This window comes from Manacus candei, unplaced genomic scaffold (assembly GCF_025592945.1).
Source record: "Manacus candei isolate 608988 ecotype Guabito, Panama unplaced genomic scaffold, ASM2559294v1 h1tg000024l, whole genome shotgun sequence".
NCBI lineage: Eukaryota > Metazoa > Chordata > Aves > Passeriformes > Pipridae > Manacus > Manacus candei.
Genome location: NW_026138072.1, coordinates 6,532,895 through 6,547,505, shown reverse-complemented (window position 1 = coordinate 6,547,505; position 14,611 = coordinate 6,532,895).

Here is a 14,611-nt window from a genome sequence, read left to right as displayed (position 1 = left end):
CTGTCTTACTGTTAAAAATTGAGGCAAAGAATGTGTTAAATACCTCAGCCTTTTCCTCATCTTTGATAACTATATTCCCACTCATGTCCAATAAAGAATGGAGGTTTTCCTTGCCCCCTCCTTTTGCCACTGTTGTATCTGTAGAAGGACTTCTTGTTATCCTTCACAGAAGTGGCGAGATTATGTTCAAGTTGTATCTTCATCTCTCTAATTTTCTTTCTATGCGACCTAACTATATTCCTAAACTCTTCCTGAGTAGCCAGCCTTTTTTTCCATAATCATTAGCTCTCTTTTTTTCCCCTAATTTCCTTCAAAATCTCCCTGTTCAGCCAGGCTGGCTGTCTTCCCTGCCAGCTTTCCTTTCAGTAGACTGGGACAGCCTGCTCCTGTGTGTTCAAGACTTGTTTCTTGAAGCATATCCATCCCTCCTGGACCCCTTTGTTTTCAAGGGCTGTTTTCCCAAGGTACCACAACACACATGATGATGCTCTTTTCCTCCCAACACACATGATGATGATGTGACAATGGAAAGCACATAAAACCTAAGAAAACTGCTTCTTCAAAGCTTTCTGTTGCAATGACATAAAATTCTTCCTGGATTTTAAGATGAAACTAGAGGATGCTATTGCTGTAGGTAGCAGAAAAAGAGACATGAATTCCAGATAATAGGGGAAAGAAGCCTATGAAATATGTAACCCCAAAATGAAAAGTTTCAGACTAAAAGAAAGGATTGATGACAGTTCAGTTGTTAAAATAAAGAAAAATCTGACATTTATAAATGATGTTCAAGCCCATCTCCAGCCTATAGATCTAACATGTATGTTATAAGATCACAGCAAAAGCTTCTGAACAGTACTTATGATGGTGCAAATCTCCTTGAAATGGCAGAAACCTGTGACTAGTTACAGCCTTCTTCCATTCCATGAAATTTTTGTAATCTGTGGCAGTGATTTGGGAAGAACTTCTGAGGGGCAGTGCAAAGGGTATAACTTTTTCCTCAGTGTAAGAGGTACTTGAAGCATGATTAGAAAGACATTCTCCACAGTACGTGGTTTTCAGTTCACTAAGAACACCACAAAGAAAGAAGCTGCTGTCCTGTACTAAGCAGTGAGGGTTAGAAACTGTAGCATTTGACTAGCATAATTTGATGATGTGAAATTTTATAATAGGCATAGATCCAATTTAAAAGTGATCATCCACTGGAATGAAATAAAACCAATTTGACATTTACCAGCTGCACAGTGAAATTGACTGTTACTGGGACAGTTCACTTTAACAAAGTTAACCATTCACAGACTCCTATATCTAAAGGCAATAATGTCCAGACATTAATGTGCTTTTGTTGTATTTTTTAACGTGTAATTTAAAGTAGTATAATAAACATGTGTTTTCACTAAATGTTAAGGCAGATAACAGTAGATGTCTTCTTTTTAAGGAAAAACTATTTTATCACTAAGTGTGATATGCAATTGAATTTGATTATTTTCTCCTCTTAAAAATAGATATAAGTAAAATTAAACGTGAAATTATGGCTACCTACATTAAACCTTAAATATACTGTGATTTAAAAACATACTTAACATTAAGATTCAGACAGTGTATAGTTACTACCAATATTTTAAAGAAAGTAGAAAAAAACCAAACAACCAACCAAACAAAGAAAAAGCCACTGGAGTTATAACTAGTTTGCTGAAGTGATAATCTGTTTTTGAACTGACTCAGCCTCGTTAGAAAGTGCAGAAAGACTGTTTTTTCCATTTGATTTATTTAGCCAAGGTCATGTCAATGAAGTATTCTATCAAACCTGAGAAACTGCAAGTCAGAAGGAAACTATGCTGCCCAAAACAAGGTATGAGAGTCAAGAACCTCTGAATTCCACCACCTGAAAGAACATAGACTCTGCTAGTGAATGTCCACATCAACAAACTCTTTATGGCTTCTAGAAAGAAGATAAAAACCCAAAGAGGAGTTAAAAGTTGAAGTATTGGTTGAATTAAGTTCTATAATGTTTTCTGTATTTAAAAAAATGATCTGCTTTAAATACATAAACAACATAACATTTTAAATGAAACCTCAATGTGCAAACAAATATTGAATGACTCAGATGACAGCACATTACAAAACCCACCTTCTGGATGGGTCTTTCTTCATAGCCAACCTGCGAAAATAGGAAGGCCACAGTTTTAAAATCCTGGCTGGAACATTAACATGTTTGCCCTCAATGAAGATGGGTTTCTGAAAAAGAACACAGAATAACTAAAAATACAGATTAACTGTATTAAAGGGACTTGTAGGAGGGCAGGTAGACTGGAGGAAAAGCAAAGAGAAAGCAAACGGATTTACCCCTCAGGTAAATTTGAGATGATACAGGAAGATATATCTTGTGCCAAGGCTACATTGCTATGCCTAAACACTTAGCTAACATTAAAGAGGCAACCTTTCTTCTTATAATACATCTGAGAGAGAATGAGTTACTCTTTGACTTCTCCCTGAACTTAGTACTCTTAATACTAAAAAGCTATGTGACAGCATACTGTAATTTTGATGCAAAACAGACTGACACTGTTTTATAAAAAAGTAAGACCCACAAGACAAGCTATGATTCAAAGCCTTTGAAGACAGCCTGGCTGAACAGGGAGATTTTGAAGGAAATTAGGGGATAAAAAGAGGAGCAGGTCAGCTGTTGTCAAAGTTGCCCTGTATCATTTTTTCTTAGCTGTGGACTTCAACCTTACATCTCTCAGATAATGTGAGTTTGACTTGCCTTAAGTACTTTACAATAGAGATCAAGTTGCATATTCCATGACCCAGACTATGAGTCTAAACATATTATTCCCATCACCCTTAGCTAGTTATTCCCCTCACCCATCAGAAGAGGAAAGAGATGCAGAGTGAGATGAAGTTAGCTGGTGCTCATTTGGCAATAGTTAAAATTTTGCATTTCTAGTTGTTCAACTAACATGATGATGAATGGAGGGAAAGGGTTTATGAATATTCCGTATTTTACAACTTAAAAAAATACATATACTGAAATACTGCTTCTACGATAGAAAGAACAATTGACAAAATTGATGAATAATTCCCAAGCCTCCAGTGTCAACATGACAAAGCTGGCAGCAAATGCAAGTATGGCTTGCATGAGGAGACTTTAAGTCTCATTTATTTGCTTTACTAGAACAGACAAAAGATTTAATCAAACAGATTTTTAAAAGTGAAACAGATCACCAATACACAGTTTCTCTTCCTTGTTAAGCTGGATATATTTTCATTACTACATTCAGATGACAAGTAGCTTTGACTTTCCCCTGATAAGCAAGTGGTCATCTCTTGGAAAGGAAACATTTTGAAAGATGAATAGATCACATGCATATCTTATCTCCTTTGAATTGATTCCTTATGGTTTATTCAAAGCAAATTTAAGGGTGAGAAAATATTAAGGTGACCTAAGTTTACAAGCCAAAAGTAATTTTGATCAGTGAAGTAGGAAATGTTAAATACTTTGAGCCTTTCAGTCTATTTTGAAAGAGTGCACTGACTCACCCTGATAGAAGCAGAGTATTTTCAACACTATTACAATAGAATTCATTGAACATCTCTGTGTTTTGAATGTGGGTGGAACTATCCTCAATCTGTATTTAACTTTAATGTATTAAGATGATCTCTCATTCATACTCATCAACAAAAATAATATAGCTATCAATCAGAAATCGCCAGAACAACAGGGAGAAAGCTGATCAAAACCAGGCATTTCCCTTGAAACTTGAGCAAGGAACAATGGCAGCACACTCAGAATGGCTCTGAAAGGATGAGGCATCTGAGACATACAACAAAAATCCAAATTTTGTTCCAAATAAACAGCAAATCATGCCATGTACACTCTGAATAATATTAAGCAGTGATTTAGTACAAGTAAAACTGATCTGTGGAGAGTTATGTAAATATCCTACCACAATAAGCCATCACCATTTTCCATTGTAAACGTCTGTAGGAATATCCGTTCTTACCACACTGGCTGGAGGTCAGCTATTAAAAACTATACAAGTCCATTCAAGACAAGGAAAGCCTAAGCTTCACTCCTCTGAAGCCTAAGCTTCACTCCTCTGAAATGCCCATTCCCACAGAACTTGATGACACCAGCACTTTGGCTTCATAGCAATGAGGCCATATACGTAACATTCACTGGCAGCCTTCATTTTACTTAGAAGAGTTGCTTCCTACATCTTTTCTAGCAGTAGCACAGGATTAGTACATCAAGACAATTTGGATTTTGCAAATGCTTTATAATCCAAGTTTTTGTTACAGTCAAACACTAGATATTGATTGTGGGAGGGAAGAGAGAACCTGTTCTTTACAAACTGTTTTTCTTAAATATTCTCCATCCCTTCATCTCTCCTCTGTTTTGTCAAGCTATAGAAAGATATTCTACACTCTTTCCTTTGTTCACTTTGCCAGAGCAGAACACAGAATTCTGTGTCCTGTGGTCCTCTGACCAACCTGCTTCTGCAAGGCTCTCCAAATTCTGTCAGCTCTACCATATTTAAGTCGAGGAAATTATTTCCTGTGTGATCGATTTAAAAGACTTAAGAAGCACATACTTGTCCATTACTGACAACCTCTCCTTTCTGTTGGCCACCACTGCTGCCAGTTCCATCCAAAATTATTTGCTATCCTTCATTTTCTTCTCCCTTTGAATAACTGTCCAAGATAAAGCAATTTTGTTTTCAGTCTTCCTTCTCTTACACTTATCTCTTAAAGTCTGTCCCAGTGTTGTCATGATTCCATTTCCATGCCACTGAATACCTTCTTTAATTTCTTCAGTGACCTTTTTTTCTCTTTTCTATATATTTGAAGCATCTTCTCCACTTGCATGAGTCTCTGTCTTCAGATCCTATTTCCATTCATGATTAGTAGAATGTTTTATCTGTTACAAAGCAGCACAAACACCCAAGCTGCCATATAAATTACACAATGTGCCAATGAAAATAAAGAAAAGAAAATACTGCAGCCCAAATACTCACTGCTCATCTGCCAGAGCTTTTCTTGTTCATTTTAAGCAGCCTAAAATGCTGACTCCCATTTATACGCACTTGATTGACCTGCTGGCACTGCCAAAATGGTGCAATGGGGTTTAGACATAAGTCTGAATCAGGCTGTAATTCTGCAGTGCAATGTTCTCTCGGAATAGAATCCTATCCAATAGAATTAGGGCATTTGGAATTGGTGACAGCATTATCCACTGAAAGAATAGGGCCACACCAGGCCCTAAGTGTTGCAGCTGCAGTTGCATGGATGGGATGGCTGTGTCTGGCCTGGGCCAGGAGCTGTTCCCCTGCATGTTCCCAGAAACTCTCCTCATCCTCTTGGCGATGGCAAAATTGTATTTCAGCCACCATACAGCAACATATGGCAGTACCAAGCAGCAGCTCCTCAAACAGATGGATTTTTTTGTTTTGTAACTTACAGCTCACTACCATAGATAATCATCCCTGTCCTTGCCTCCTGATCTCAACCCTTAATATTTCATCAAGCAAAAGAACTCATGCTTCCATTCTCCCAATGTCTGGCAACACCTTCCCACACTGTAGCAACACAACACAGTCATGCAGGATAAAACACCTCAGCAGATAGAGCTACACCTCAAAACATGACCAACAGGACCCCAACCAAATGCACCGATAAAAACATGCTTGAGATTTATATTCTCTTTGAAATGTATCCAAAAAACTCTCAAAAGAAAACACGTTGTACAAATATAGTACACATTTTGCTGAGGAAAAATGGTATGCTCTACTTCCTTTTTTAATGCTCTTGGAAATCATCCTAGCTTAACAACTCATCTCACAGGGTATAGATAGTGGGAAGAAATCTTTGCCATGGGATTGCTTGCGAGGTTGGCTTTGCAAGCTGCAGAAAAGGATTAGACATTTGAGTGGGAAATAAGGGTCTCCACAGCTGAGATACCCAGTACCCCAGCTCTAACCATCCCAGGGAGTCCAGGAAAGGGAACTTTCTCTGAACCTTGTGCTTGATGTGCCCCTCCTGATTTGGCATGCAATGCCTTGCCTTATTCTTTCCTAATTAAAGCTCCTTTTCCAGACCTGGTTTCTTTCTATACAGCTACCTAATATTTACCTGACTCAAGTCCCATTTACTTAGTTCTGCAAAAAAACAGCCCCACTGTATCTTAAAGTGTGTATCACCACAAAAAGGAAGAATTGCCACAGTTTTAGCATAAGGTACAAAATTCTTATTTTACAGGTAATGGCTTTTTTTCCTGCTGCACACTTGTTATTCCTTTCAGTGACCATTCAGACCATGCAGATATACAGAATATATATCATGTATTTTTTATCTCTTGAAAGACATCTTAAAAGCTCTTGTGTCTCCATGACTACTAATAACTAGAGGTCATATAGCCCATCATCCTGAAAATATATCTCTTTCATACCTAATGTTGTCTTGTCCATTTCAGAACACTTTGTGAATCCTAAAAATAGCCAGAATTAAAAGTCAACAGAATAAAGGTTTAGGAAACCTATCTGTTGGTGCAGTAAACTTTGCTGCCAATATTCAACCGTAATTTAACACTGCATTTTGCTATCATATTCACACTGTTATTTCTGATCTCTAAAAAGTCATTCTAAATAATTTTTACAGCAACTGCATAAACTTCAGAGTACATGCAAGACCATGCCATTCTTGTGAAGCTGTAATTACTGAGTTTGGCCTTGCAGTAGTTACTTTTGCTCTGGGACAGACACTGCCTTTGCAGCTCTACCAGAACTGGCTGGGTGTGGACTATTGCTTGAACTCTCAGCTGCTAGTTACCACTGCTCTGCTGAAACAGTTGGCATAAACAGTCCTTTCCCCTTTCAGTCCAAAGTCAGAGATTAGCTGGTTCACCCACAGAAGGGAGGGGATGTGAATTAACCTGACTGCCTTGCCCCCAGATGGATTAAGTTCAGTCACAAGATCAGGTGTAGAGACTAGGTAGTGTATGAAGATGGTCTCTCCCCTTCTGCCCTTTGCCTTTTAGATATTAGACAACGCATCTCAGCTTGTACCTCCATGTAATTTGCATAGACCCCACCTGTTGTCTAGACAGCACCCAGGAACTCAGAGATGCCCAGCAGAGTGGTCTCTCTCCCAACCCTTGGCTCCAAAGAAGTCTTAGCAACTGGAACGGGTGAGTGTCAAAGGAGTGTCAAAGCCATGCATGGCTGATGAGTAAGAAATCTAGGTTGGATGTAAGCTGTGCTTAACTAATAAGATTTATAAACTTGACAGGGAATATTGTCATGAATTTACACTGAACTCTAATAATCTTGTAAAATTTCTGCAAAGTGTGACTTTACCATAAGATGATAAAAGTGCCTAAATTCTGTATTCATCAAACAGTGAACTAAGACTCCAGAGGGTTCAAGACTCCCAGTAGTAGAAAAGGAACATTTAGGTGTTCAAAATGAATAGTAACTCAACATTAAGTCACATGCAAACCTAGCAGTGCTGTGGAAGGACCACCATTCTCATCCACATCTCAAGGGAGACATTAATATCTAGGTGCCTGTCTACACTGCACAGTGGAACAAGGTGCAGAAATTTTCAAAACAGCTTCAGACATCATAACTGCAAAGAGAGACCTGCAGTCACTTCAGCATCTTAGGTCTAGTACAGAAAATACCCTGTTTCCAGAACTGCTTTTGATAACTGAATTGGTATCTTTTCGCAGCACTGAACTGTGCGCACAGTTTCCATTGCCCTGGGTTGACAAGACCTAAACATCTCTTGCAGTCATGAATTGCTGCTAAGTGTGGACATCTTAGTGAAGATTGATGTGACACCTCCATTCAAGAGTGTACTCCCATAACAGGTGCATCATCACAAACAACACCAAATTCTGTTAGACTGTTGATATGCTGTAACAGTCACCACTGTCACAAGCCTGTCTCCATGATACCCCCCCCCCCGGATACCACACTTTGGCTTATTGCTATTCTGCTGGGTGACATGAATTCCATTCATTCCAATGGATTCAGACTTAGATTTGTGCTGACCACTAACCCAAATTCATGATTTTCAAATTTCCATCTGCCACTGCTGAAATGGAGCGCTCTGCTGAAGTCAAAAGCAGGACATCTATAGCTCTTATCAAAGTTTGCTTACCTGATGGAGCTAGAGAAAGGGTTGATCACACAGTTAAGAGCTATACTGTCTTGCAAAGAAGTTAGATGTCCTGTTGAATTATCCCATCTGGACCCTGAAAGCTACTCCATACCCCACCAATGTCTGCATCACTAAATTCATTCCAGTATTCACTCTATTGGGATTGTAGCAAGTTACATGGAGATGTTGTCGGTGATACAGACATGAACAATTCAGGATTTTAGTTGGAATCACTGCATCTCAACTTCCACAACATAGCTAATCCCTGTTTTCATACAGACTTTGATTTTTACTAAGGCTCAACCCTCAAAGAGCAAGTCATGTAGAAAGATAATTCTCTGAATCTCCTTGTGAGGAAGTGTATGGACTACTCCATCACTGTTACTGAGGGACAGTTGGCAGGACTACAGCCCCAACACAGTTCAGGTAGAAGAGCCTGGCAACATCAGGCATGAAGGAAAGGATTGTTTCTCCTTCTCTTCAAGGAAAAATCCTTGCCTGATTGCTCACGAGGAAGTACCATCTGTCCTTTCCCCCACTCTAATGCCACAGCCCCGTGCTGTGTCAAATAGAGTAGTGCTCAGCTACCTCTTCACAGCAAGAACATCAATATCATTAAAAGGTCTGCAATGACCTTTTAAGCTCAACACCAGACTGACAAACTATACCCTTGATTAAAAATGTGTACAGACTTCACCGTATGTCAACAGATGGAAGATTTTATTGTTTCCAGGCCTTCCTCATGATAGAGAGTAATTATTATGATTACATGTCAGAGATATGGCAGAGACACTACATCCGTGAGTCACTCACAGCAGTAGAGTTAGCAGAGGAACAGCCCAGCTAATGGGATTAGCAAGGCAAGATAGATACATGCCTTGGGAGTTCACACACATGTTGTGTGCTCATTAGATGTCAAAATAGATAATTAAGGATTACACTCTATTAAGAAGATCAAGTAGGACTTATGGCCCATTCATGTCAGCTGCACTGATAAATTGATCACAGCAACTACAAAGTACTTTCCTCTCTCCTCCCAACATTAATTTTCACTGTTGTTTAGTTAATTGAAAAGCCTTAACGCCAAAAATAGCTTTGGCAAAAGAATTTGTCTTGGCACATTTCTAGATGTCATAGAAGTATTCAAGACTATTGGAGTGTATTAATACAGAAACACATAAGACTGTGCTACATATTTCTGCTCTTCCATTTCCTAAAAGCTGGCATGATAAAACTTTCTTCCTTTCCTCTGTCCTGGAAAAGTTTGTTTTTCTATTAATAATTGTATGTCCACATAGGGAGGTAATCAATGTGACTGAGGGGTCAGGAATCCCTCACGGCAACTGCAGACTGGAATCACTAACCATATAAAGCAAATTCCCAAGAGAAGGACAAGAATATGCATTGGAGTGCTTACTTTTTGACATAGACACCAAATGACAGCTATGACAGGGCACTCAGAAATCTTTGTTCTCTGTTCAATTTTTGCTATTCTTTCGGTATGGCTGTGCACTGCACAGACTGCATGTTGAAACTGAACAGCAGTTCCCCTCAGGTTTTTCTCCAGTTCTGTTTTATAAAAGTCTCCTTTATGTAAACTATGTTCTTGCATCTTTACTGTATTTTCCTCTTGCAATTAGAAGCAAGGAGATACAAAGAAGTCTACCTCCATAATTATATTTATATCACACGACGAAATAACTGCTGTATTGTGGCCAAACCAAATGTTTGTAAATAGTTCACATTTCCCTAATTTCAGTGTATTTTCTATCAGTTACATATTCTACTGCTGTGTTCAGCTCAATAGTAGTTCAATGGTCATTCAGTAGAAACAGCAATGGGCAGAGACCTTGCCTGTGTGGAGAATGAAAAGGGAGTTTGAAAAAAATCAAATGAACCAGCATACAGTAGCACTCTGCACCAAATCTCAGAGTACAATTCTTTGTGCTTTCTCCTGCCAGTTTTAAAAATGCATGATAATGTTATTTGGTACATATAATGTATGTTCTCAGCTGACACCCATAGAGCTTTCATATCATGCATTTCTTATGTGCTCTGTCTTCAACTCAGAAATGTGCCGTGTCCATATCAGTTGGGAGGATATGGTTGTTGGTGCCTCTAGTTCAAAGAAATCTCATTAACTTTTCATGCTCACCAAGAACTGCTCTGCACCCCTGTATCTTCTCTAAAATGAACAATTCCAGCAGTTCTGATTCTAATCAGAAATATAACAAGAAAAGACAAGAATTTTTTCCTCCTGAAGCAGGAGGTGAGCAAATACATTCTCTCAAGAGTCTATGGGAATGTACGAGAAGGTTGTTCCTCCTCTGTGGACCATCTTATGCCCAATGCAATGTGGAATCTGTGAAACTAATTCAGTGTGTCTTTCATTCACACAGATAAAAACTGGGAATGACTCCACTGGAGAATTGCAGTTACAACATTGTAATTAAGTGGAGAGTTGTTCCCTGGGCCTCCAAACTGACCTGTATTCTCGGTGGGAGAAACTGCTGGCCTGGACTGTCATGCCAAACCAAATGCCAACCTGCTGGGCAGTAGGGAGGGTTTTGCTCTCTGCGAGGGGCAGAGGCTCCATACACTGTACACCACCACCACTACTGCCTTGTCTGGAGAATGAAAAGAAAGAAAAGAAGGAGGAGAAGGGGGAAGAGGAGGGTGAGGTGAAGGAGGAGGGAGAGAAGCAGGAGGAGAAGGAGAAAGACAGAGAAGGAGAAGGAGAAGGAGAAGGAGAAGGAGAAGGAGAAGGAGAAGGAGAAGGAGAAGGAGAAGGAGAAGGAGAAGGAGAAGGAGAAGGAGAAGGAGAAGGAGAAGGAGAAGGAGAAGGAGAAGGAGAAGGAGAAGGAGAAGGAGAAGGAGAAGGAGAAGGAGAAGGAGAAGGAGAAGGAGAAGGAGAAGGAGAAGGAGAAGGAGAAGGAGAAGGAGAAGGAGAAGGAGAAGGAGAAGGAGAAGGAGAAGGAGAAGGAGAAGGGGAAGGAGAAGGGAGAATGGGAGAGGAGGAGAAGGGGGAGAGAAGGCGGACCTTTGCACACAATCTTTCTAAATTGTCCCTGAGTAGGTTTCAACTAAATAGAACAAAAATAATCTAATTCCACTCCTACTCTAAGAGGGCAGCATATATTAGTCTCTCTCTTCATCTATTTCCCCTGAAAGCTTTCTGCACCCAATTGCATTAATGAACATTGAACCGATCATGACGCAGATCAGATTAATATGGACGTATGCAGAATTAGGCCATTCTAATGGAGAGCAGGCCCTGATGCTCCAAGAGCACTCTGCCAGATGAAAGGCAGCAAGCTGAGCCCTTGTCCCTCACTTTCACTTCTAAGAATTATTTTGAAGAGACAGAAATTTACTCTGAATGTGAGCTTAAAATGCAAGCACCTTTTACACCAAGGTACCAGTTCTTGGACTCTCTGCAGTTGTTAAGACCTCTAACATCTAGGTAGGAGCTGTTCCTTACAAGCAAGGAAAGGGGGTAATTTATGAAGAGGAAACATCTGTTCATACACTGCTGTTGCAGTGGGAGTTAGGTGCTGAAAAAATCTCCCTGAGCAGTTAATTAGGGGTGAGATAAGAAAGGGTTTATTATGCCAAGGCAAAAGATGTAACAGCGTGTGCAGGTCGTGCCCGAGATGTTACATTTTATAATACCATCCATCCAATCCCAGATGTGTCCACCCTGTGGCCTTTACTCTGGACCGCCCTGGGTCCACCCCCTGAGAAATGGGTCTGGGGGCTTTTTGGGACCCTCTATTCATCCCATCTTCATCTTCATCAGAGCACAAAGGGTACATAGTCACCCAGTTTTTGACCGTGTTCTGTGGTTTAGGCCCTGATATGCTGTTCTGCCAACAATCCAGGCCTTGCCTTGACAAAAGACTAAACATTTCTGCTGGATTTGGTGGTAGGAGTGATATAGGGAGCATAGAATGGGGTAAGAGGGTTAAGGAATGTGTAAACTAAGGGTGCTAGAGGGAAAGGAAATGGGCAAGGGACAAGGGAGGGAGGGTTTCTGCTTTTAAAATCTACTTATAAAACTTATAAGGCTTACCAATATTAGAAAAATAAAAAAACATTAGGGGCTTAAGGCATCACTGCGCAGGGAAGTAACAAGTCTTCACGACTGGGAGAAAAGCAAGACTGAAGCTAAAGGGTTCTGTCCCTTGACAGATTTACTGCCTCATCCTGCTTCCTGTCCTCAGTAGTGTGGGTGCAAGGAATTTCAAAGGGTCAGTTCTTGAAGAAAAAGTTGTTGTAGATAGAACCATCTTAGGGCAGAGCCATCAGGAGCAGAGATGGGTTGAAGAACAGAGCGGAGGTGAAACTTGTTCCTTCATGATATTTCTATGCTGGTATTTCAGCCTCCCAGCAGCCCAAGTTTTGATATGAAAAGCTTTATTTCTGAGCAAGCTGGAAAAGGCATGTTCCTGAAGTTTACCTCCAAGACTCACACTAGAAGTTTGCAGACGCTATCTTGAGAGTGTTATATACTTCATTAATAATAAAAAATATATAAAATCTGAAACCATTACCCAGCAACCCTGAAAATGTGTCAGGCATCATGGCATGTAAAGCTATTGTTATGCTGGTACAGCCACCTCCTCATACCTTACAGTAGAGAAGAAGCAAGTGTTTTCTTGGAGCACTACAGGCCCCCATAAGCTAAGGGACTCAGGAGTCAGTGGCAATAATCCATTTTTATTGCCCTCGCCATGATACCACAAACTGCACAGGCTGTGGATAAAATGCGTGCCAATGTTTGAGATCTCTACCCCGTCTAAGCTCTCAGTAATGCAAGCCAAATGAGAAGTTGATACCAGTTGATACAAGGGCTACCAGGAGGAGACCACCTAACCAGGCCATGAACTGTGATCTTACAAAGCTAAGCAATGAAATTTGAAAGTCTTGGTTTCTCTGATGAAATGTTAGTTCCTATATGGTCTACTCTTCAAACAAACCCAGAGAGAGTTTCCTAATGTGAAGAATGAGAATGTGAAGTGTAGACTGGTGTTGAAAGAGTTGATGCTCCCAGCAAAGGCGTGCATGACAGTATGATGGCTGTAAAGACAAACAGCAAAACATTTCTGCCTGTCTGTAGTGAGAAATACAGCCCACGCAGTATTAAGAGGTCAGTATGAGACTGAAATTTGGTTATAAAAATGCCTGTGCCAAAGAAAAATGAAGGGGTGGGAATTTTTCATTTTTATTTTTTATTTTTAAATAGATCTTTTACCCATTTGGTCTCATTTTACAACAGCTATATTCTGCACCAACATATGGTAGACCAAAGATTAAATCTCAAATTCCCAGGCACTGGGTTAGAAGAGGCCAAGAATGTCACAGAACTGGCAAGCTTAGTATCAGGAGATGAGGATTTGGTTACCATAATTTTCAGCACACATCTTGTTATTGAACCTTCTAAGAACACTGACATTTGTAAAAGCAGCTAATTCCTACCTCTCTCTTCTGTAGCAATCAACTCTCAGTGGGAGGCTCAGCTAAAAAATTCATGTCAATTTTTTTCAAATGATTGTGGCTTACAGTCTCCTGCTGGCAATATTAATGCCATCATTCGCTTTTTATGAAGTGGTCAAGACTTCATCAGAGTGACAGACTTTGAAGCAGGAAACTATCAAAATAAATGCTGCAGTTATCAGAGACAGTTCAAATATGTGCCTGGTAGTCATTCAAATGCTTTATGAAATGAATGCTTTGTTTTAAAATCACTTGTAGAGGATGTGTCTGAACTCGTTCTGACTGCAGAGAAAATTACTATGTGCATTTTTAGGGCCAAAATCTTGCCTGAAGTTAGTAAATACAAGTAGATGCACAAAAATATAAGAAAGCTCAAAGAGATACAGGTACACTACAGTGTGAAGGACATTTCAAGGACATCATGCTTCCCATATACCTTCAACAGACATTTGATCAGAATCACAGCCTTAAGTATGAGGACAGACTACTCTCAAAGGGATGTGACTCAGTGGGTACCTAAGCTCACCTAGTGAGTTAGTACATTGCAACTACTGTTTTAGGTGCTTACACGAAGTTCCTGTTGCCTGCAAGATAACAAAGTGTGCAGGACACACGTGGACATGGGGATCACTTTGTTCTTCTGGATATTCCTGGGAACACTCCATAGCTGCAGAGAAGGCACAGCCCTCCAGATTGCTTGGGGAATTTTTAGGATATCATTAAAACAATAGTTTATTTTTCTATATCAATCTCTTGCTCTTTAGATCACATACTTCCTCCTTAACTCAAAAATTTCAAACTTCAAATTTTTTTCTGTTTATATGGAATTGGGAAACTCCAAACTCACCCATTTTTATCCTCTAGTGTCCCAGGATGGAATGTTATCCCCAGTTCAGTTTGGCTGTTTCTGATTACATGCTTTGTGCTCATAAGCAAAGGGCTGAGATATGTA